General features: G+C 45.4%; 1 protein-coding gene and 1 pseudogene across 3 annotated transcripts in view; one reads left to right on the forward strand and one right to left on the reverse strand.

The window, feature by feature from the left end:
• Positions 1-232: 232 nt before the first annotated feature.
• SCAP (SREBF chaperone) overlaps positions 233-22,872 on the forward strand; it is a 72,544-nt gene continuing 49,904 nt past the window's right edge. For 2 of the 3 annotated variants that reach the window (XM_032161744.2, XM_032161742.2), the window contains exon 1: positions 237-376. The gene's annotated coding sequence lies outside the window, so the exon portion shown is untranslated. Of the gene's footprint in view, positions 377-22,872 lie in introns of all 3 variants that reach the window. The other variant, XM_032161741.2, reaches the window with a different exon arrangement.
• On the reverse strand, positions 12,412-12,509 carry LOC116474057 (small nucleolar RNA U13; annotated as a pseudogene).

Here is a 22,872-nt window from a genome sequence, read left to right on the forward strand (position 1 = left end):
CTGCAAGTTCTTGATGACCAATGAGGGCCGGTGGGCCCTAACCCCGCGGGCCCTAACCCGGCTTCACGCTCCGCCCGGCCCGGCCCGGCCGTCCATACTTCCCTCCGGTGTCCACCAGGGGGCGAATGGGAGCCGCGAATAGGGTTCGACTACGCATGCGCACGCCGCTGGGAGCACGTGCGGAGGGCGGTGGGGCGGGAGGGTAAAGGTAGGAGGTGAGAGGTGAAGGGGCGGGCGCCCGGCGGCCAGTAGGGAGAGGGCGGGCGCCACGCACCGGACTGCGGGCCGAGAGCGCGCACGCCGCGCTCCGCCCCCCACTGCCGCCCCCGTCGCCGCCGCCGCTGCCGCCGCAGCTTGGGAGTTGCTGCCACCACAGGTACCGTCACGCGGGTGCCCAGGGCGCCTGCCCGCGGGCCCCAGCTCGACCCCAGCCGCGCGGAGCTGGGAGTTCCGGAATGGGGCCCGCTAGGGGCGGGGGTGCGTGGGCATGGCGCTGTCCAGCAGCCGTGCGGGCCGGCCCTGGGAGACCGCAGGCCGGCAAGGAGGCAGGGCCGCTGCGTCCCCACCCCCAACGCGGCCGCGCCCCTGCACAGGCCGGCCCCTGGAGCTCCGCGTCTCCACCAGACCTCCGCTGGCCCCTGGTGTGACGGGGGGAGATGCGCGCCGTCGCATCCCCTGGCCTAGTTGCTCCGGGCGGCTGTTGTAGAACCTGCTTTGGTGCTGTCTGGGTTTTCCGGAGTGCGGGAGAGAGCGTGTTCGGCACTTCTGCCTCTTTTGGAAGATCTTATTGAGAGACAACGCTAGCTACTTTGCTGGTTTTGCTTGGTTTCTAGTTTTCCGTATTGCTTAAACCTCAACTTTGCTCACTAATGTTGCTTCTGTTTACTTCTGAGTGGGTTTATGACCTCAGTATTAAACCGGCTTATAATGTCACGATAGCGTTAGTTGCAGGAAGCCCTGGATCCGGACTGTTTGAATCCCAGAAAGTTGTGCAGTTGGGAATGCGGAGGGGGTGGGGGGGGCAGTAAGTCGCTGTGGGAGCTCTGGCAGGAGTCAGCCCCTGGTTCAGGTCACTCACTGCCCCACCTTATATGGCAACAGTCGGAGCTAGGTGAGTAAACTCTTTCTGGGGATTTTGTAATACTTATTGTGAAGCGGCCATAGAAAAGGTTTAGTGTTGTTAGCTTTGCGTGTGTTTCTTTTATTTGGCCAAAAATTTGTGGAGTTTGGTTATGCGGTGTCTTTATTGGTTTGCTGTCAGGTCAGGATATTGAGCAAAAGACTGACGCTTTTATTAGGGAGTCAGGGTTGAGGGTGTCTAGTTAGTGCTGTATCCATTTTAAGTGTTCCTCAGTGATGCCTAAAGACTTGTTTTTTGTTTGTTTGGAGACAGGGTCTCACTCTGTCTCCCAGGCTGGAGTGCAGTGGCGCGATCTTGGCTCACTGCAGCCTTGATTTCCGGGGCTCAGGTGATCCTCCCACCTCAGCCTCCCCAGTAGCTGGGACAACAGGTGTGTGCCACCACGCCCGGCTAATTTTTGTATTTTTTGTAGAGATGGGGTCTTGCTGTGTTGCCCAGGCTGGTCTTTAACTCCTGGGCTCAAGCATTATACAAGCCTTGGCCTCCCAAAGTGTTGGTATTACAGGCGTGAGCCACCGTGCCCGGCCAAGACCTGTATCTTTTAAAATGTGTGTTACTGTAGTTTACATTTTAGGTGTTTTACACATTTGCAGTATTCCCACTGAGCACATGACGTAAAAAACACTATATAAATTTATTTAACACTGTATAAATATATTTCCATATTTATTCTTTTGGTCATAAATTGAAATGGAAAGAATTAGGCTTTTTAAATTTATTATGAACTGATCTGATGTTTGAATGCTCTTTCTTTCTTTCTTTCTTTCGTTCTTTCGTTCTTTCTTTCTTGAGATGGAGTCTCGCTCTGTCGCCCAGGCTGGAGTGCAGTGGCGCCATCTCGGCTCACTGCACCCTCCGCCTCCCGGGTTCAAGCGATTCTCCTGCCTCAGCCTCCCGAGTAGCTGGGACTACAGGCTCCCGCCACCATGCCCGGCTACTTTTTTGTATTTTTAGTAGAGACGGGGTTTCACCGTGTTAGCCAGGATGGTCTCTATCTCCTGACCTCATGATCCGCCCGCCTCGGCCTCCCAAAGTGCTGGGATTACAGGCGTGAGCCACCGCGCCTGGCTTGCATGCTCTCTCTTTTCTTTTGCTGTTGCGTCAAAAACAGCCCCTCTCTAGAGATCTCCATGGACTTTATAATGACTGGTTTGGGGCCCTTCCCCCGTTCCCTCAGTCACTGTCATTAGGTGGGTAAAAAGTTTACTCCAAGTTTATTACTAGAAAAATGGAGGCATATGCGATTCAGGAATTAAATAAACTAAAAAAGGAAAGAAAATGGAGGCATAAAGATTGTGATTTGCCTGAGATTGTATATGAACAAATCAGCTACCCAGTTGGGAAAGGAACCGTGCTTGTGGGCTTCACTGCATGTATGTATATTAACATTTGGTGGTAGACTTTAGGGATGTTTTCTCTCTCAGAATCTAGCCATGCATGTGAATATGCCTCAGGGATCTTGGAATGACAGGTGCATGTGCTGTTTGCTTACTCTCACCATTGGTGGTTGCCAGTGTTTTACTGGCTCTGACAGGTTCTTCATATACAGTTTGCGTCATCACCCCCGTTGAACAGATGAGAGTACTCCTCACAGAGAAGCTGGGTTCTTACAAGGTCACCCAGCTTGTCAAGGGTGGATCATCCTTCAAACCAGGCCTGCTACACCTCTGCCACCTGAGCTCCTTCCGTTAGAACCGGCTACCTTACTGAGTTGGCTAAAGAAACAAGGTTCAGGTGTCGTCTTTTGCCACTCAAAGTAGTAATTCTGGGTGATACCGAGTGCTTGTGCTGTTTAGGCAGTGTCCTAGGTACTGTAATATTAGCTTATCTCACTTAGTTTTCATAATAACCAGATGAGATAACACTGTTATCACCCCCTTTACGGAGAGTTTTAGAAAAGTTATTTGATTGGCCCTGGGTCACCTAGCGAATTAGAGACAGAGTGTGTGTGCAAACTGAGGTTTGGCTGAGAAAAGAGTCCATCCTTTTTTTTTTTTTCTTTTTTCTTTTTTTTTTTGAGACAGAGTCTCGCTGTCGCCCAGGCTGGAGTGCAGTGGCGCGATCTCGGCTCACTGCAGGCTCCGCCCCCCGGGGTTCACGCCATTCTCCTGCCTCAGCCTCCCGAGTAGCTGGGACTACAGGCGCCCGCCATCTCGCCCGGCTAATTTTTTGTATTTTTAGTAGAGACGGGGTTTCACTGTGTTAGCCAGGATGGTCTCGATCTCCTGACCTCGTGATCCGCCCGCCTCGGCCTCCCAAAGTGCTGGGATTACAGGCGTGAGCCACCGCGCCCGGCAAGAGTCCATCCTTTTATGCTGTTCTTGTACCTGCTGGCTTCCACAGTCTGTTTTTTTTTTGAGATGGAGTTTCGCTCTTCTTGCCCAGGCTGGAGTGCAATGGCATGATCTCAGCTCACGGCAACCTCCGCCTCCCAGGTTCAAGCAATTCTCCTGCCTCAGCCTCCTGAGTAGCTGGGATTACAGGCACGCGCTACCATGCCTGGCTAATTTTGTATTTTTAGTAGAGGCGAGGTTTCTCCATGTTGGTCAGGCTGGTCTCAGACTCCCAATCTCAGGTGATCCACCCGCCTCGGCCTCCCAAAGTGCTGGGATTACAGGCGTGAGCCACTGCCCCCAGCCCGCAGTCTTTTCTGTTGCTCATTGGCAGGTAAGGGGAGTGGAAGAAGGTGGTAGGGGTGGTGGGAGGAAGCCAGCATCACTGACTCGAGTGTGGGGATGGTGGAACTCAACAAGAAGGTGACAGCAGTTAACCACTGCCATTTGACAGCTTCTGCTTAAGCAGTCGAGGGCACTAACCTAGAATGGTTGCAGGGATGCTAAATCATAAGCTTTGCAGTGGGGTCCAAAGTTGGTGTGTAAGCATAAAGATGCATGTGGATCTCAGGAAAAATAAAAACTGATTTTCCTGTTTATTTCGGCCTCATTTATGTATTTATTTACTTATTGAGATGGAGTCTCACTCAATCTGTTGCCCAGGCTGGAGTGCATTGATGCTATCTTGGTTTACTGCAATCTTGGTCTCCTGCCTCAGCCTCCCGAGTAGCTGGGATTACAGGTGTGTGCCACCATGCCTGACTAATTTTTGTATTTTTAGTAGAGATGGGGTTTCACCATATTGGTTAGGCTGGTCTCAAACTCCTGGCCTCAAGTGATCCACCCACTTTAACCTCTCAAAGTGCTGGGATTACAGGCATGAGCCACCATAATAATTTTTATTATGTACTTTATAATGTACACTGTATTATCACTGTAGTACATATATATAATTTATATGTAAGTGTACATGTATTGGGAGCATATACTTGAATTTTTGTTGTTGGGCATTCATGATCAAAACGTTTGGGAACCAGTGGTTTATCTGATATTTAGCATTTTCAGAAAGCATAAAATATACAAGGTGTTGGCCAGGCGCAGTGGCTCATGCCTGTAATCTCAGTACTTTGGGAGGCCAAGGTGGGTGGATCACCTGAGGTCAGGAGTTCGAGACCAGCCTGACCAACATGTGTGAAACCCCGTCTCCACTATAAATAGAAAAGTTAGTCAGGTGTGGTGGCATGCGCCTGCAGTCCTAGCTACTCGGGAGGCTGAGGCAGGAGAATTGCTTGAACCCGGGAGGCGGAGGTTGCAGTGAGCTGAGATCCCACCACTGCACTCCAGTCTGGGCAACAACAAGAGCAAGACTCCATCTTAAAAAAAAAAAAAAGAAAAAGAAAAAAATTGCAGTCACTAATGTGGAAGAGGTCTTTGTGTCTCAAACATAGCACCTGTCTTAAATTTGAAGCTATAGTGACCAGTAATGGTCCCTTAGACAAATCTAGATGTTAAAATTTTGTTGACCCTCTCCTGTCTTAAACATCTTAATTTTGGTTGGAGGCCAGAGGGACTCAAATAATCAGTTCACACAAATAAGACAATTATAGTGGTTGTATTTATACCATTCCCCAACTTCAGAGTATTTTCAAATCATCTAAATATTGAAATTTCAAATACGTTGATTTTTTTATAATTTTACAAGTGAGAATTGGTTTTCTTCATTTCATTCCACTGCATTCCTAATTGTTAAAATATCTTGCCGGGCACAGTGGCTCACGCCTGTAATCCCAGCACTTTGGGAGGCTGAGACGTGCAGATCACCTGAGGTGGGGAGTTCGAGACCAGCCTGACCAACATGGAGAAACCACGTTTCTACTAAAAATACAAAATTAGCTGGGCGTGGTGGTGCATGCCTGTAGTCCCAGCTACTCGGGAGGCTGAGGCAGGAGAATCACTTGAACCCGGGAGGCAGAGGTTGCAGTGAGCCGAGATTGCGCCATTGCACTCCAGCCTGGGCAACAAGAGCGAAACTCCATCTCAAAAAAAATAAAAAATAAAAAAAATTAATAAAATAAAACAGTTAATACAATATCTTATTTCCCAGCTTATTTTACAGTTGAATAGATTAGTTTTTGTTTAGTTTTTTATTTATTTTTTTGTTTGTTTTGAGGCAGGGTCTTGCTCTGTCACCCAAGGCTGTAGTGCAGTGGCACGATCATAGCTCACTGCGGCTTCAGTCTCCTGGGCTCAAGAGATCCCCCCCTCAAGCTTCCCAAGTAGCTGGGACTACAGGCGCATGTCACCACTCCTGGCTAATTTAATTTTTATTTATTTATTTTTTTGAGACAGAGTCTTGCTTTGTTGCCCAGGCTGGAGTGCAGTGGTGCGATCTCGGTTCACTGCAAGCTCTGCCTCCCATGTTCACGCCATTCTCCTGCCTCAGCCTCCCAAGTAGCTTGGACTACAGGCGCCCACCACCACGCCCGGCTAATTGTTTGTATTTTTTAGCACAGATGGGGTTTCACTGTGTTAGCCAGGATAGTCTCGATATCCTGACCTCGTGATCTGCCCACCTCGGCCTCCCAAAGTGCTGGGATTATAGGCGTGAGCCACCGCGTCTGGCCTTAAAAATTTTTTGTAGAGACAGGGTCTCAACTATGTTGCCCAGGCTGGTAGAGTTTGTGTTTTTTTTTTTTTTTTTCCAGGACAGGAGTTTTGCTCTTGTTGCCCAGGCTGGAGGGCAATGGCGCGATGGCTCACTGCAACCTCCGCTTCCTAGGTTCAAGCGATTCTCCTTCCTCAACCTCCTTAGTAGCTGTGATTACAGGTGCCCGCCACCATGCCCAGCTAAATTTTTTTGTATTTTTAGTAGAGAGTGTTTCTGCATGTTGGCCTTGCTGGTCTTGAACTCCTGACCTTAGGTGATCCGCCCACCTTGGCCTCCCAAAGTGCTGGGATTACAGGCATGAACCACTGCGCCTGGCTGAGTTTGTTTTTAATTCAGGTCATCCTTGTTGCAAAATTAATAGGTAAGTGTAAAAAACCCCCAAAGTTAAATTGTAACCCCATCGGTAACCACTATCAGGCTTCTTAGGCTTTTTCTCCTGCTTTCTTGCTCACTCGTTCTCTGTCTTATAATGGGATCAGAATGTTTTGTATTCATTTTCTACATTATATTGTGAGACTCTTTTTGTGGGAAAAACTGCTTGACATTTTTGGTTTTTTGAACATAAAATCTCATTTATTTTTATGTTTTCCAATAATTTTCTCCATTGAGCAGCCTTGTTCAGCCCAGTTTGCTGCATTTGGCTGTGGGCTTGCATTGCACCTTTTGGAAGGCTGCGCTGTCACTCACCAGGTCTCCAGTCATAGGCAGTAGTTTCCCACTCTCATGATCTGCCCCAAGCTGGCCTACCTAGTTAACCCTTCCTCCCTCTGAAAGGTCATGTTCATGCTGCCTCATCTCCATGTTATGATTAGGTCCCTTCTTTCAGGCCTGAGCCCTGGTAGAGTTTGACAGTGATGTGCATTTGTCACCTCCAGAGACAGTGACTATTAGAGACATATTTAGCAGGCAGTTGAGAATGTTGCATTTCATGTTCTTGCCAGAAAGGATAATCTTGAATTCAACTCCCAAAAGCTACAGCTGAGCTCAGCTGTGGAAAGAATATCCATTGAATTGTGCTTGAAGGTGCTTTAGTGTACCTATTTCACATCTGCAGTGTTTTGTCTTTTGGTGAAGCTAGATCATGAGAAAGCACAATTCTGGCCCTTCTTCCAGTTGTTTTCACTCAACTCATTTTGCATGGCCCCGTCAGTTTATATTGCAGTCTGTATCAGAAGTTCCCAAGGAAACCTCTGAGGTTGCTGAGAAATTTCCTTCAGGTTGAGTGACTGGGATCACTATACCTCTAAGTATACTGGAACTATGTTGATGTTTTCCTCTCTCTGCCTTGGCCACTAGGAAGCTCAGAGTCAGGTTTGTATCCAGGGTCTTCCAGCTTGCACTTAGTGTATTAATCTTCTAGGTTGTTTTTAATGGTTTCTGCTCTTTGTCTCAGGTTTTACTATAAAATACATAACACATTTCCTTCCTGTTCTAAATATTACTGTGATCATATTCTTATAGCCAAATCTTTGTTCTCATTCTTATTTTCTTTTATTTTTTATACTATTGAATCCCTCTGAGCCTTGCCTTTCCCTGCCTCCTCCTCTGTACTCATTTTTGCCAAAATTTATAAGGGGATAAATTCTTGAAAAGCTTTGCACATTTTGAAGACTTGTTTGTTTTTTAATATTTATTATAGTAAAACTCAAATATACATCCAAAAAGAGAGCAATAAGCCGATGTGTGCCTATCACTCAGTTACGTCTGTCACTTAGTCATTAACTTGGGGACACTCTTCTTTCATCTATCTCCTTTAATCCTCATTATACTTTTTTTTGGGGGGGAGAAGTTTATTAATTGATAGGTGTTACTTTGGGTTTTGGGGTAAATGAGGAGGGAGCTAACTAGTATGCTGGGGAGCTGGTAAGGTTTTTTTTTTTTTTTGAGATAGAGTTTTGCTCTTGTCGCCCACGCTGGAGTGCAGTGGTGCGATCTCGGCTCACTGTAACCTTCGCCCCCCGGGTTCAAGCGATTCTCCTGCCTCAGCCTCCCAAGTAGCTGGGATTACAGGCACCTGCCACCATGCCTGGCTAATTTTTGTACTTTTAGTAGACGGGATTTCACCATGTTGGCCAAGCTGGTCTTGAACTCCTGACCTCTGGTGATCTGCCTGCCTCGGCCTCCCATAGTGTTGGGATTACAGGCGTGAGCCACTGCGCCCCGCCAAGGTTCTTTTCTTTGGGATCCTTTCCTGTCCTTAGAGAAGACCCTTTAGCTTTCTGCCTGAGGAGCTGATGCCTAGTTGTCAGGCTTTCTTCTTGCCAAGATAAGGGTGTTAACTCCTGTATACGACGTTCACTTAATCCTTTTTACCAGTCCCGCATCTCACTACAGCCCTATGCTATACCTGGGTTTCTCCATCCCAAGCCCCTTTAGGGTCTCTAGTGCCAATCTTCTTCCTCATTGGCTATGTCTCCTAGGTTCTTTTTTATTTTTCCCAACGGTGATGCACTTACTGAGCAGATGCAGTAATCTTTTTACCTGATCCTACGTATAACCATTGGCCTAAATGTATGATGGTTTGCTAACATCAGCAATAAGACTGGTAGTGGGGTAAAAAACAAGTTCTCTTAAGGCTAGGTCTTGATCCCCTGTTCTAAGCTGACCAGCTTAATCTGAAAATAATTTGCAGCATGTAAATGTTTTAGGATTACAGCCATCTGTATACACACTTAAAAGTAGTTTTGCTACCATTACCTTAGTCTAAGAGTCACCTAAGAATGCCAAATGTTATTTTGTTCGAATGCCATGGTTATTTTAATTTAAAAGCATTTCTTTCAAAGCCGCTTCTCTCCTCACAACAGTAGAGCTCTGGCAGTGAACTAAGAGGTCAAGGATTCAGTGAAACTGTGGCTAATTTCTAGTTCCAATCTGGGAGCTCTCTTTGCACTATGATCAAAATGGAGTCTTGCCAGCTGCCCAGGGTAATAGCCTTGCAGGTCTCTTCCTTGTTGAGCAATGAATATAAGTTCCACATGGCTGGGGAGGCCTCACAATCATGGCAGAAGGTGAAAGAGGAGCAAAGGCATGTCTTACATGGTGGCAGGCAAGCCTCTTCTCATTATACTTTTAAAATTATTTGGTGGCCGGGTGCAGTGGCTCATGCCTGTAATCCCAGCACTTTGGGAGGCCGAGGTGGGTGACTCACTTGAGGTCACAAGTTCAAGACCAGCCTGGCCAACGTGGTGAAACCTTGCCTGTACTAAAAATACAAAAATTAGCAGGGGCATGGTGGCGTGCACCTGTAATTCCAGCTACTCAGGAAGCTGAGGAAGAATTGTTTGGACCCAGAGGTGGAGGTTGCAGTGAGCCAGGATCGCGTCACAGCACTCCAGCCTGGGTGACTGAACAAGACTCTGTCTCAAAACAAACAAAAATTATTTGGTGATTTTTTTTTTTTGAGATGGAGTCTCCTTGTCACTCAGGCTGGAGTGCAATGGCATGGTCTCTGCTCACTGCAACCTTTGCCTCCCGGGTTCAAGCGATTCTTTTGTCTCAGCTTACCAAGTAGCTGGGACTATAGGCATGTGCCACCACACCTGGCTAATTTTTGTATTTTTTGTAGAGATGGAGTTTCACCATGTTGGCCAGGCTGGTCTTGAACTCCTGACCTCAAGTGATCTACCCGCCTTGGCCTCCCAAAGTGCTGGGATTGCAGGCATGAGCCAGCGTTCTTGGCCCTTTTTAACCATTTTTAAGTGTACTATTTAGTGACATTAAATGTATTCACATTGTTATGCAACCATCATCACTATCCATTTCCAGAATGTTTTCATTATTCTACATAGAAACTATCTATCCAGGAGCCATATGTAGAAAGCTGAAACTGGATCCCTTCCTTACACCTTATACAAAAATCAATTCAAGATGGATTAAAGACTTAAATGTTAGCCCTAAAACCATAAAAACCCTAGAAGAAAACCTAGGCAATACCATTCAGGCCATAGGCATGGGCAAGGACTTCATGACTAAAACACCAAAAGCAATGGCAACAAAAGCCAAAATTGACAAATGGGATCTAATTAAACTAAAGAGCTTCTACACAGCAAAAGAAACTACCGTCAGAGTGAACAGGCAACCTACAGAATGGGAGAAAATTTTTACAATCTACCCATCTGACAAAGGGCTAATACCCAGAATCTACAAAGAACTTAAACAAATTTACAAGAAAAAATCAAACAACTCCATCAAAAAGTGGGTGAAGGATATGAGTAGACACTTCTCAAAAGAAGACATTTATGCAGCCAACAGACACATGAAAAAATGCTCATCGTCACTGGCCATCAGAGAAATGCAAATCAAAACCACAACGAGATACCCTCACAGCAGTTAGAATGGCGATCATTAAAAGGTCAGGAAACAACAGGTGCTGGAGAGGATGTGGAGAAATAGGAACACTTTTACACTGTTGGTGGGACTGTAAACTAGTTCAACCATTGTGGAAGACAGTGTGGCAATTCCTCAGGGATCTAGAACTAGAAATACCATTTGACCCAGCCATCCCATTACTGGGCATATATTCATATATAAATCATGCTACTACAAAGACACATGCACACATATGTTTATTGCGGCACTATTCACAATAGCAAAGACTTGGAACCAACCCAAATGTCCAACAACGATAGACTGGATTAAGAAAATGTGACACATATACACCATGGAATACTATGCAGCCATAAAAAAGGATGAGTTCATGTCCTTTATAGGGACATGGATGAAGCTGGAAACCATCATTCTGAGCAAACTCGCAAGGACAGAAAACCAAACATCGCATGTTCTCACTCATAGGTGGGAATTGAACAATGAGAACACATGGACACGGGAACATCACATACCAGGGCCTGCCGGGGGATCGGGGGAGGGGGGAGAGATAGCATTAGGAGATATACACAATGTAAATGACGAGTTAACGGGTGCAGCACACCAACATGGCACATGTATACATATGTAACAAAGTTGCATGTTGTGCACATGTACCCTAGGGCCAGTGGGTGGGAATTGGTATCTCATTGTGACTTCGATTTGCATTTTCTAAGGAATATTGATGTTGAACAATTTTTCATTTGTTGATTGGCCATTTGTATATCTTCTTTTTTGTTGTTGTTTGGATTTTTTTTTGACAGGGTCTTCTTGCTCTGTTGCTCAGACTGCAGTGGCACAATCACAGTTGACTGCAGCCTCTGGTCCCAAGTGATCCTCCCACCTCAGTCTTCCAAGTAGCTGGGACTACAGGCATGTGCCCCCATGCCTAGTTAATATTCATATTTTTTGTAGAGATGGGATTTCACCATGTTGCCTAGGCTGGCCTTGAACTCCTGATTTCAAGTGACCCATCCACCTCAGCCTTCCAAAGTGGTGGAATTACAGGCATGAGCCACCCCACCGAGCCTGTATATCTTCTTTAGAGAAATGTTTATTCAAGTCCTTTTCTTGCTTTGAGTTGTTAATTGTTATTTTGTTGTTATTGTTGAGTTGTAGGAATTCTTTACAAATTCTGGATATTCAACCCTTGTTAGATATATGATTTGCGAATAGTTTCTCCTATTTTCTTGGTTAGCATTTCACTCTCTTTATTGTGTGATTTGCACAATTTTTGCCTTTTTTTTTTTTTTTTTTAAAGACAGAGTCTCCCTCAGTTACCCAGGGTGGAGTGCAGTGCTGCAGTGTTGGCTCATTGCAGCCTCCACTTCCTGGACTCAGGCAATCCTCCCACCTCAGCCTCTCAAGTAGCTGAAACTACAGGTGCACACCACCACGCCTGGCTGATTTTTTTTGTATTTTTTTTTTTTTGAAGAGATGGTGTCGTGCCATGTTGTCCAGGCTGGTCTCAAACTTCTGAGCCCAAGCAGTCCGCTTGCCTTGGCTTCCCAAAGTGCTGGGATTAAGGCGTGAACCACCACGCCCAGCCAAAAGTTTTTAATTTTAATGAATTCCAGTTTATCAATTTTTTTCTTTTGTTGCCTATACTTTTCAATCTTTGCTAAATTCAGCATCATGAAGATCTTTTTCTTATGTTTTCTTCTAAGGGCTTTATAGTTTTAGCTCTTCTTCTTTCATTTATTTCATCTATTTTGAGTTAATTTTTGTGTATAAGAGTCCAACTTCACTTTTGCATGTAACTATCCAGTTTTCCCAGTAGCATTTGTTGAAGAGACTGTCCTTTCCCCAGTGACTGGTCGTGGCACCTTTGTCAAAAATCAGTTGATCATATTTGTGAGAGTTTATTTTTGGGTTCTTTTTTTTTCTTTTTCTTTTTCTTTTTATCAGGTTAGATGGGTAGTGCTGACATCATAACAAGATTCGAAAATGACTCATCTCACGTGTGTGAAACACCCGGGTATCATACTGATGAACTATGGAAGATCTGGGCTCTCTATTGTTTTATATGTCTGACCTTATGCCAGTACCACATTGTTTTGCTTACTGTAGCTTTATAGTAAGTTTTGAAATCAGGAAGTGTGAGTCCTCCAACTGAGTTCTTGTTTTTCAAGATTGTTTTGGCTATTCAGGGTTCCCCCTTTTTTCTTTGGACAAAGTAATGGGAAGAATTTCTTTTTGTTTGTTTGTTTGTTTTTTGAGACAGAGTCTCACTCTGTTGTCAGGCTGGAGTGCAGTGGTGCGATCTCGGCTTACTGTAACCTCTACCTCCTGGGTTCAAGCGATTCTCCTGCCTCAGCCTCCTGAGTAGCTGGTATTACAGGCGCCTGCCACCACGCCCAGCTAAGTTTTGTATTTTTAGTAGAGACGGGGTTTCACCATGTTGGCCAAGATGGTCTCGATCTCTTGACCTTGTGACCCACCTCCCTTGGCCTCCCAAAGTGGTGGGATTACAGGCGTGAGCCACCGCACCCGGGTTTTGTGTGTGTTTTTTTTTGTTTTTTTGTTTGTTTGTTTGTTTGTTTTTTACAAGTAAATGGAAAGAAATCCCACGTTCATGGATTGGAAGACAATTTTTTTTTTTTTTTTTTTTTTGAGACAGAGTCTTGCTCTGTCACCTAGGCTGGAATGCATTGGCACAGTCACTGCTCACTACAGCCTTGAGCTCCCAGGCTCAAGTGATCCTCCCACCTCAGCCTGCTAAGTAGGTGGGACTACAGGAACGTACTACTGTGCCTGGCTAATTAAAAAATTTTTTGTAGAGATGGAGTCTCACTGTGTTGCCCAGGCTGGTCTTGAGGACTCCAGGGCTCAAACAGTCCTCCCCACTTGACCTCCCAAAGTGCTGGGTTTACAGGCATCGGCCACCGTGCCTGGCCAGCTGTTAGAATTTTGATAGGGATTGCATTGCATTTTGATAGGGATTGCATTTGTAGATAGCTTTGGATAACGTTGTCATTTAAAGAATATTGTCTTCCCAGCCTGGCCAACATGGTGAAACCCTGTCTCTACTAACAATACAAAAATTAGCCAGGTGTGGTGGTGTACACCTGTAATCCCGGTTACTCAGGAGGCTGATACAGGAGAATTGCTTGAACCTGGGAGGTGGAGATTGCAGTGAACCGAGATTGTGCCACTGCACTCCAGCCTGGGTGACAGAGCAAGACTGTCTAAAAAAATAGAAAAAAAAAAAAAAAGAATATCATCTTCCAATCCATGAAAGTGGGAAAGTGGGATTTCTTTCCATTTATTTTATGTCTTTAATTTGTTTCAGCCATGTTTCAGTTTATGTCTTTTGTCTCCCTTGGTTAAACTTATTCGTAAGTATTTTATTCTTTTTGATGCTATTATAAATGGAATGTTTTCCTAATTTTGTTTTTAGATTGTTCACTGTCAGTGAACAATAGAAATGCAACTGATTTTTGCATATTCATTTTGCATCCAACAACTTTGTTGAATTCATTTATTAGCTGTGTGTGTGTGTAATCTTTAGGGTTTTCTACATGTAAGATCATGTCGTTTAGGAACAGAAATAATTTTACTACTTCCTGTCCAGTTTAGATGCCTGGAGAGAAAGGGTAAATGAGGCAGTGAGAAGATTCTTCCTTAATTTCTCTGGCTAGAACTTTTCAGTACTGGATTAAATAGAAGTGGCACAAGTGGGCATCCTTGTCTTGTTCCTGATTTTAGGGGAAAAGCTTTTAGTCTTTCACCATCAAGTGTGATGTAAGCTGTGAGATTTTCATATATACCCCTTTATTATGTTGAGGATCTTGCCTTCTATTCCTATTTCACTGAGTGTTTTTTAATCAAAAAGTCATCTTGAATTTTGTTAAATGCTTTTTCTGCATCAGTTGGGATGATCATTGTGTTTTCCTCCTTCATTCTAGTAATGTGGCATATTACCTTAATTGATTTTTGTTAAACCATCCTTGCACTTTGGGAATAAATTCCACTTGTCATCTGAGATGTATTTTTAATATCTATTAAAAAAAAAAACCCAAATCAGTCCCAGCCTGGGCAACATAGTGAGACCCTCATCTCTACAAAAAATTTAAAAAGCCTGGTGCAGTGGCTCACGCCTGTAATCCCAGCACTTTGAGAGGCTGAGACGGGCGGATCACCTGAGGTCAGGAGTTCGAGACCAGCTTGACTAACATGGTGAAACCCCGTCTCTACTAAAAATACAAAAATTAGCCGGGCATAGTGGCAAGCGCCTGTAATCCCAGCTACTCGGGAGGCTAAGGCAGGAGAATCGCTTGAACCTGGGAGGCGGAGGTTGCAGTGAGCTGAGATCATGCCACTGTACTGCAGTCTGGGTGACAGAGCGAGACTCTGTCTCAAATAAATAAATAAATATTTAAAAATAAAATAGATTAGCCAGATGTGGTGGCTCATGCCTGTAGTCCCAGCAGTGTGAGAGGCTGAGATGGGAGGATCACTCGGGAGGTCGAGACCACAGTGAGCCACAATTGTGCCACTGCATCCAGCCTGGGTGACAGAGCGAGACCCTATCTCAAAAATAAAAAACCGAAAAACTTACAAGTCAACAGATGCTTATTGAATTCTTCCTAGGTGTCAGACACTGTTAAAGTTCTGGGGATTCAGCAGTGAACAAGGCTAAGCCCCTGCTTTCTTTTAATTTTTAATTTTTTTTTTTAGAGACAGTCTCACTTTGTTACTTAGGCTGCCAGGCTCGAGTGCAGTCATGCATTCTCAGCTCACTGCAACCTCTGCCTCCTGGGTTCAAGTTAATCTCATGCCTCAGTTTCCCATGTAGCTGGGATTACAGGCACTACCACACCCAGCTAATTTTTGTATTTTTAGTAGAGACGGGGTTTCACCATGTTGGCCAGGCTGGTCTCAAACTCCTGACCTCAAGTGATCCGCCTGCCTCTGCCTCCCAAAGTGCTGGGATTACAGGCGTGAGCCACCGTGCCCTGGCCCACTGGAGTGTTTTGAGCAGGGAAGTGACATTAGTGATTTGTGCTTTAGAAAGATGTATCGAGGATGGAATGAGGCAGGAATGAATAGAGGCATTCCTGCTGTCCCCATGGTCAGTGATGGGAGAGTAGCCAGGGAGATGATGATGGTTGGTCAGGTTGGGGATCTGACTTGGAGGTAAAACTGTTGTAACCAGCTGTTTCAGATGTGGGCTTGTTGTAGGATGTTTCCTAAACTTTCGCCCGAGGAATAAACAGGGTAGCTAGTGGTATAATTACCTGAGATGGCTGGGAAAGAACAGATACTGTGGGGAAATCAAGAGTTCTGTTTTTGGTCTTGTTAGATTTGAAGTGCTCATTAGGCATTTGAGTGGAGATACCAAGTGGAAATAGTGTAAATAAGGAGCTTAGGGGAGAGGCTTGAGAGGTGTGTATGTGAGAGACATCAGCAAACAGATGAGACTTGGAGCCAGGAGTCAGGCTGAGAAGCCCTGGGGAGAAAGGGTAGATGAGGAAAGCTGGCCAGGAACAAAGCCTATGGGGAAGCAGGAAGGGAGGCTGAGAAGCACAACCTTCTAGGACACCAGTAGGGACATGATGTCATTCACAACTAGGAAATAAGTAGGCGTTTTTCTTTTTCTTTCTTTTTTTTGACACGGAGTTTCGCTCTGATTGTCCAGGCTGGGGTACGATAGCGCAATCTTGGCTCACGGCAACCTCCGCCTCCCAGGTTCAAGCGATTCTCCTGCCTCAGCCTCCTGAGTAGCTGGGATTACAGGCATGTGCCACCACGCCCGGCTGATTTTTTGTATTTTTAGTAGAGACGGGGTTTCGCCGTGTTAGCCAGGATGGTTGTAGGCGTTTCTCATTTCAGCCTAGTGTCTTCATAGTCAGCCCTTTCAGTGGCTGCCTCTGATGGTGTTTGATCATAAGTCATAACTTATCCATGAAGGTGTTTTACAGTCTGTCTTCAAGTTGGCAGGTCCTTAGATTGAAAGAATGGAGGCTTCACTGCGTGTGCCTTTACTACACAGATAGCTGATGGGGCAGAGGTTGTATAGCCAATGGGGCAGAGGCTATCAGATGACTGTTTTACAGAAAAACCTTTGACAAGTTATATAGTGAACTAGTTAAAAGAAAAAGTTGATCTTCTAGCTAAGACAAAAGATTACAGTTTAGGAAGATAAAAAAGATGGATGGTGGTGATGGCTGCACAACAATATGAATGTACTTAATGTCATGGAACTGTACACTTAAAAGGGGTTAAAATGATGTTTATGTTAATAATTTTTTTTACCACAAAATGAAGTATAATACTTTGTCACTGATTATAGTAAACATTTAAATCTGAGTGCTAGATTGGTTTTTTTTGAGATGGGAGTCTCACTCTGTCGGCCAGGCTGGAGTACAGTGGCGTGATCTCAGCTTACTGCAACCTCTGCCTCCTGGGTTTAAGTGGTTCTCCTGTCTCAGCCTCCCAAGTAGCTGGGATTATAGGTGCCTGTCACCACGCTCGACTAATTTTTGTATTTTTAGTAGAGATGGGGTTTCACCATGTTGCTCAGGCTGGTCTCGAACTCCTGACCTAAAGTGATCTGTCTGCCTCGGCCTCCCAGAGTCCTAGGATTATAAGAGTGAGCCACTGTGCCTGGCCTAGACTTAAAGGGGTTAAAACAAATTATTTTGTTGGGAGGTGCTGGGGAATCAACTCTGTCATGGAAATGTTCCCCAGGCTGGGAGTTGGAACCAGATTATTGACTGTTGTCATTTGCTACATGACCTGGGTCATCTGGCATGACCTTCCCTAAGCCTCAGTTTCTTCCTTACCAATAGGATATTGTGTTGGAGGATCCCATCTCTCCTAGCTCTGAAATCTGGTAGCTTTCTGTTCCTTTTCCTATATAAATGTCTGGAAGGCAAGCAAGTTCCAGTCTGAGAAGTGACTGTGAACATTGGAAGAATTGTGTGGTCCCAGTGCATATCACAGTCCACAGCTGTCCTGTTAGCTGGAAAGTTTTACTTAGTACCAGCTTATAGATATGAAAAAGAAGCAATTAAAACTTATAGCAGGCCTTACAATTTGAGACAGAAACAAAATCTTTTTTAGACTTTGACCAGATATTTGGGAATGAGCACCATGTAGATGTGATTTGTATCTGTGAGGCTTCACACATTGTGACTTGACAGGAACCCACAGCACTTAGGTTTGTGAGCCCAGAGTACCACCCTTTGCCCTCAAGAGTGTGGAGAGAATCTTAGGGCCAGCGGTGAGCAGGATGAAAGGCTCTTAGAAGCTGGTGGACATGAAGGGGGTACAGAGGGGAGGCTCTCCTGGGAGATAAGGTGGTGGAAGGGGCTGGTGAAGTCTGGCGTGCTGGAGAGAGCTCTAGGGGCTCCTGGACCCTCACCCCAAGGAAAAGGGGCCCAGGTGAGCCTCATCTCTTGGCTTTCTTCTTTGCCACTTTTCCCCTCACAAACTCCTCCCCTCTTTGCACTGTGTTTGGAGCCATCTTCCATGCAACGTTTATATTAAGAGTTCTTGCTGGGCACAGTGGCTCATGCCTGTAATCCCAGCACTTTGGGAGGTCGAGGTGGGTGGATCACGAGTTCAGGAGTTCAAGACCAGCCTGGCCAAGATGGTGAAACCCCATATCTACTAAAAATACGAAAATTCGCTGGGCACAGTGGCAGGCACCTGTAATCCCAGCTACTCGGGAGGCTGAAGCAGGAGAATCACTTGAACCTGGGGGCGGGGGCAGAGGTTGCAGTGAGCCGAGATTGTGCCACTGCACTTCAGCCTGGGGGACAGAGTGAGACTCCGTCTCAAAAAAAAAAAAAAGCAACCAAAAAAAGAGTTCTTGAAGTGTTGCAGGAAGTCAGGGACCCCGAACGGAGGGACTGAGGGACTGGCTGGAGCCATGGCAGAGGAACATAAATTGCGAAGATTTCATTTTAATATGGACATATATCAGTTCCCAAAATTAATACTTTTATAATTTCTTATGCCTGTCTTTACTTCAAGCTCTGATCATAAATTGTGAAGATTTCCTTTTAATATTGACATTTATCAGTTCCCAAAATTAATACTTTTATAATTTCTTACATTTGTCTTTAATCTCTCAATCCTGTTATCTTTGTAAGCTGAGGATGTACAACACCTCAGGACCACTATTGTGTTAGCTGTACAAATTGATTGTAAAACGTGTGTTTGAACAATATGAAATCAGTACACCTTGAAAAAGAACAGAATAACAGTGATTTTAGGGACCAAGGAAAGACAACCATAACGTCTGACTGCCTGTGGGGTCTGGCAGAATAGAGCCATATTTTTCTTCTTGCAGAGAGCCTATAAATGGATGTGCAAGTAGGGAAGATATCGCTAAATTCTTTTCCTAGCAAGGAATATTAATAATTAAGACCCTGGGGAAGGAATGCATTCCTGGGGGGAGGTCTATAAATGGCTGCTCTGGGAGTGTCTGTCTTACGTGGTTGAGATAAGGACTGAAATACACCCTGGTCTCCTGTAGTACCCTCAGGCTTACTAGGATTGGGAAACCCCACCCTGGTAAATTTGAGGTCAGACCGGTTCTCTGCTCTTGAACCCTATTTCTGTTGTTTAAGATGTTTATCAAGACAATACGTGCACAGGTGAACATGGACCCTTATCAGTAGTTCTGAATTTGCCTTTGTCCTGTTTCCTCAGAAGCATGTGATCTTCGTTCTCCTTTTTGCCCTTTGAAGCATGTAATCTTGTGACCTACTCCCTGTTCTTGCACCCCCTCCCCTTTTGAAATCCTTAATAAAACTTGCTGGTTTTGCAGCTCAGGTGGGCATCATGGTCCTACTGATATGTGATGTCACTCCTGGAGGCCCAGCTGTAAAATTCCTCTCTTTGTACTGTTTCTCTTTATTTCTCAGATGGCCGACACTTACAGAAAATAGAAAGAACCTATTTTGAAATTGGGGGTGGGTTCCCCCGATATTGAAGTAGTAATACAGTGAGACTCATCACATCTCCCATTTTGGGATTTGATTGTATAAAACTGTCAAGAGCTTTGATGCCCTCCAGCAAAGCACACTTCTTGCAGGAAATCAGGCAAAGGTCTTTAGCCTGTGTGGCCTGATATGCTCATGTGTAGCTGGTGGCAGGAGGCTGGTTCTGGCTGTGCTCCTACAAGTACCTGCTGGAGCCAAGGCTGAGGACACTCTGTCCATGGGCCAAGAGTCTCATTGTATGAAATGACAAGGCTGCCCCCATGGGCTCTCAAGTTGTTTCTAGCTTTAAAACGGATTCTTGGCTGGGTACGGTGGCCCACACCTGTAATCCCAGTACTTTGGGAGGCCAAGGTGGGCAGATCACCTGAGGTCAGGAGTTTGAAACCAGCCTGACCAACATGGTGAAACCCTGTCTCTACTAAAAATAAAAAATTAGCCAGGCATGGTGGCACATGCCTGTAATCCCAGCTACTTGTGAGGCTGAGGCAAGAGAATCGCTTGAACCCAGGAGGCCGAGGTTGTAGTGAGCTGAGATCACGCCGTTGCACGTCAGCCTGGGCAACAAGAGCAAAACTCTGTCTCAAAATAAATAAATAAATAAAAATAAAACTGATTCTTAGCAGCAGCAGTTCAGTCCCTTTGTTAGTCATTCCTGACCAGGTCAAGAGGGAGTAAGAATGTAGGTAACTGGCACTGTGGAAGAAAATCTTTAATAGGTTTGTGGATGTTCTATTGTGAAGAGGGTTGACATTATGCACGTGGTTATTTGTGACAACCATTACAACCAACTAATATAATTTGGTCTTCCTTCAATTTGGGTGTTGCTGTGCCATCCCAACAATTACTCTAAAATGTGCCAGTACTCATCTTCTTGAATATGTGTGTTTTTAGGCTTTAAATTCTCTGAAATCAGCTTTCGTTCATTAACTGAAATTCCTTTATTTTTTCAATACTATTTATTATTATTTTTTTGAGACAGAGTTTCCCTCCTGTTGCCCAGGCTGGAGTGCAGTGGTACAATCTCAGCTCACTGCAACCTTTGCCTCCAGGGTTCAAGAGATTCTCCTGCCTCAGCCTCCTGAGTTGCTGGGATTACAGGCACGTGCCACCACGCCCAGCTAATTTTTGTATTTTGAGTAGAGATGGGGTTTCACCGTGTTGGCCAGGCTGGTCTTGAACTCCTGACCTCGTGATCCACCTGCCTCAGCCTCCCAAAGTGCTGGGATTACAGGCATGAGCCACCGCGCCTGGCCACGCCCTGCTAATTTTTGTATTTTTAGTAGAGGCGGGGTTTCACCATGTTGGCCAGGCTGGTCTCGAACTCCAGACCTCAGGTGATCTGCCCACCTCAGCCTCCCAAAGTGCTGGGATTACAGGTGTGAGCCACCGTGCCCGACCTTTTTTCAGTACTATTAACTTGATCTGAAAATTCTCCCAGGTTACTGGCTAATTTTGAAGCTTAGAGAAGCAATTTTCTCTTATTTATTTATTTATTTTATTTATTTATTTTTTGAGACGGAGTCTTGCTTTGTTGCCCAGGCTGGAGTGCAGTGGCGCCATCTCAGCTCACTGCAGGCTCTGCCTCCCGGGTTCATGCCATTCTGCCTCAGCCTCCCGAGTAGCTGGGACTATAGGTGCCCGCCACCAGGCCCGGCTAATTTTTTGTATTTTTAGTAGAGACAGGGTTTCACCGTGTTAGCCAGGATGGTCTCGATCTCCTGACCTCGTGATCCGCCCGCCTTGGCCTCCCAAAGTGCTGGGATTATAGACGTGAGCCACCACACCCGGCCCAGAGAAGCAATTTTCTGCCCTTAGCATTGGTCCGCTTGACAACTTTCAGAAAACATTACCCCAAAGGGATGAATTATTTGCACCAGTGGACTAGTTTAGCGCAGTGAGCAGACCTGTAGTGACTTTCTGCTTGGCACCAGGTGAGGTGCTGGGTGCTCTAGGGAACACAAGGTGATTCAGTTATGCCCTTCTCCTGAAGGGGAACGCAGTCAATCCAGGAGGCTGAGAGAGTCAGAATGAGCAAGGTGGAAATTCATAGTTAGAGAAGCTCAGAGAAGAGGGCTGCTGCTTCCACAGGAAACTTTGCTCATTATTTTTTAATTTCAGCTTTTCAATGTAGAAATACATTTACGTGACACAAAATTGGAAAGGTAAACTACATGGGGGAAAGTTTCCCTTCCATCCTGCACCTGGCTACCAGATCCTCTCCCCAGAGGCTGCTGGTGCTGCCACTTCTCATGTGTCCATTCCCAGGTGTTTTGTGCATTTATAGACAAATAAGCAGACTTCTGTTCTCTTACATGAAAGTAGCACACTGCTCCCTTCCTTTTTTCTCTGAATGTTTCTTTCTTTTTTTTTTTTTTTTTTCCGAGGAAGAGTCTCGCTCTGTCACCCAGGCTGGAGTGCAGTGGCACAATCTTGGCTCACTGCAACCTCTGCCTCCTGGGTTCAAGCAATTCTCTGCCTCAGTCTCCCAAGTAGCTGGGATTACAGGTGCCCACCACCATGCCTGGCTAATTTTTGTATTTTTAGTGGAGACGGGGTTTCACCATCTTGTCCAGGCAGGTCTTGAACTCCTGACCTCGTGATCCACCCGCCTCAGCCTCCCAAAGTGCTGGGATTACAGGTGTGAGCCACTGCACCCAGCTCTCTGAATGTTTCTTTGTGATAGTTTATCATTAATACATAAGAGTTTCCTCATTGTCTTACTCTTTTTTTTTTTGACGGAGTCCACCCAGGCGGCAGTGCAATGGTGTGATCTCGGCTCACTGCAACCCTCGCCTCCTGAGTTCAAGCAACTCTCCTACCTCAGCCTCCTGAGTGGCTGGGATTACAGGCCTGCGCACCACCATACCCGGGTAATTTTTTATATTTTTGGTAGAGATGGGGTTTTACCATGTTGGCCAGGCTAGTCTCAAAACTCCTGACCTCAAGTGATCTGCTCGCCTCGGCCTCCCAAAGTGCTGGGATTACAGGCATTGAGCTACTGTGCCTGGCCCCTCGTTGTCTTTTATAACTGGATAATATTCCATTTTCAGGATGTCCTTTAATTTATTGAGTCAGAGCTCTATTGATGGAATTGTAGAGGAATTTTAAGTTTTGTTAGTGCAGATAACACGGGGATGAGTAACTTTCTGTGTGCATCAATCAGTCCATGCATGGCCAAGTGTATCTATCCAGTTACTTACCAGAGGCAGAAGTGCTCAGTTGATGAGGATTTGCTTTTGTAATTTTGATAACTCTTAACAGATAAACCTCTATAGTGGTTTTATCCACATGTGCTCCTAAGCAGTGTGTGGGCAGTGCTTGTTTATCCACACCTTCACCAACACTGTGGTACTACACAGTTTGATTTTTGCCATTGTGATGGGTGAAAAATTAGTTTCTCTGTTTAGATTC

This window comes from Hylobates moloch, unplaced genomic scaffold, assembly GCF_009828535.3.
Source record: "Hylobates moloch isolate HMO894 unplaced genomic scaffold, HMol_V3 SCAFFOLD_8, whole genome shotgun sequence".
Taxonomy (NCBI): Eukaryota; Metazoa; Chordata; class Mammalia; order Primates; family Hylobatidae; genus Hylobates; species Hylobates moloch.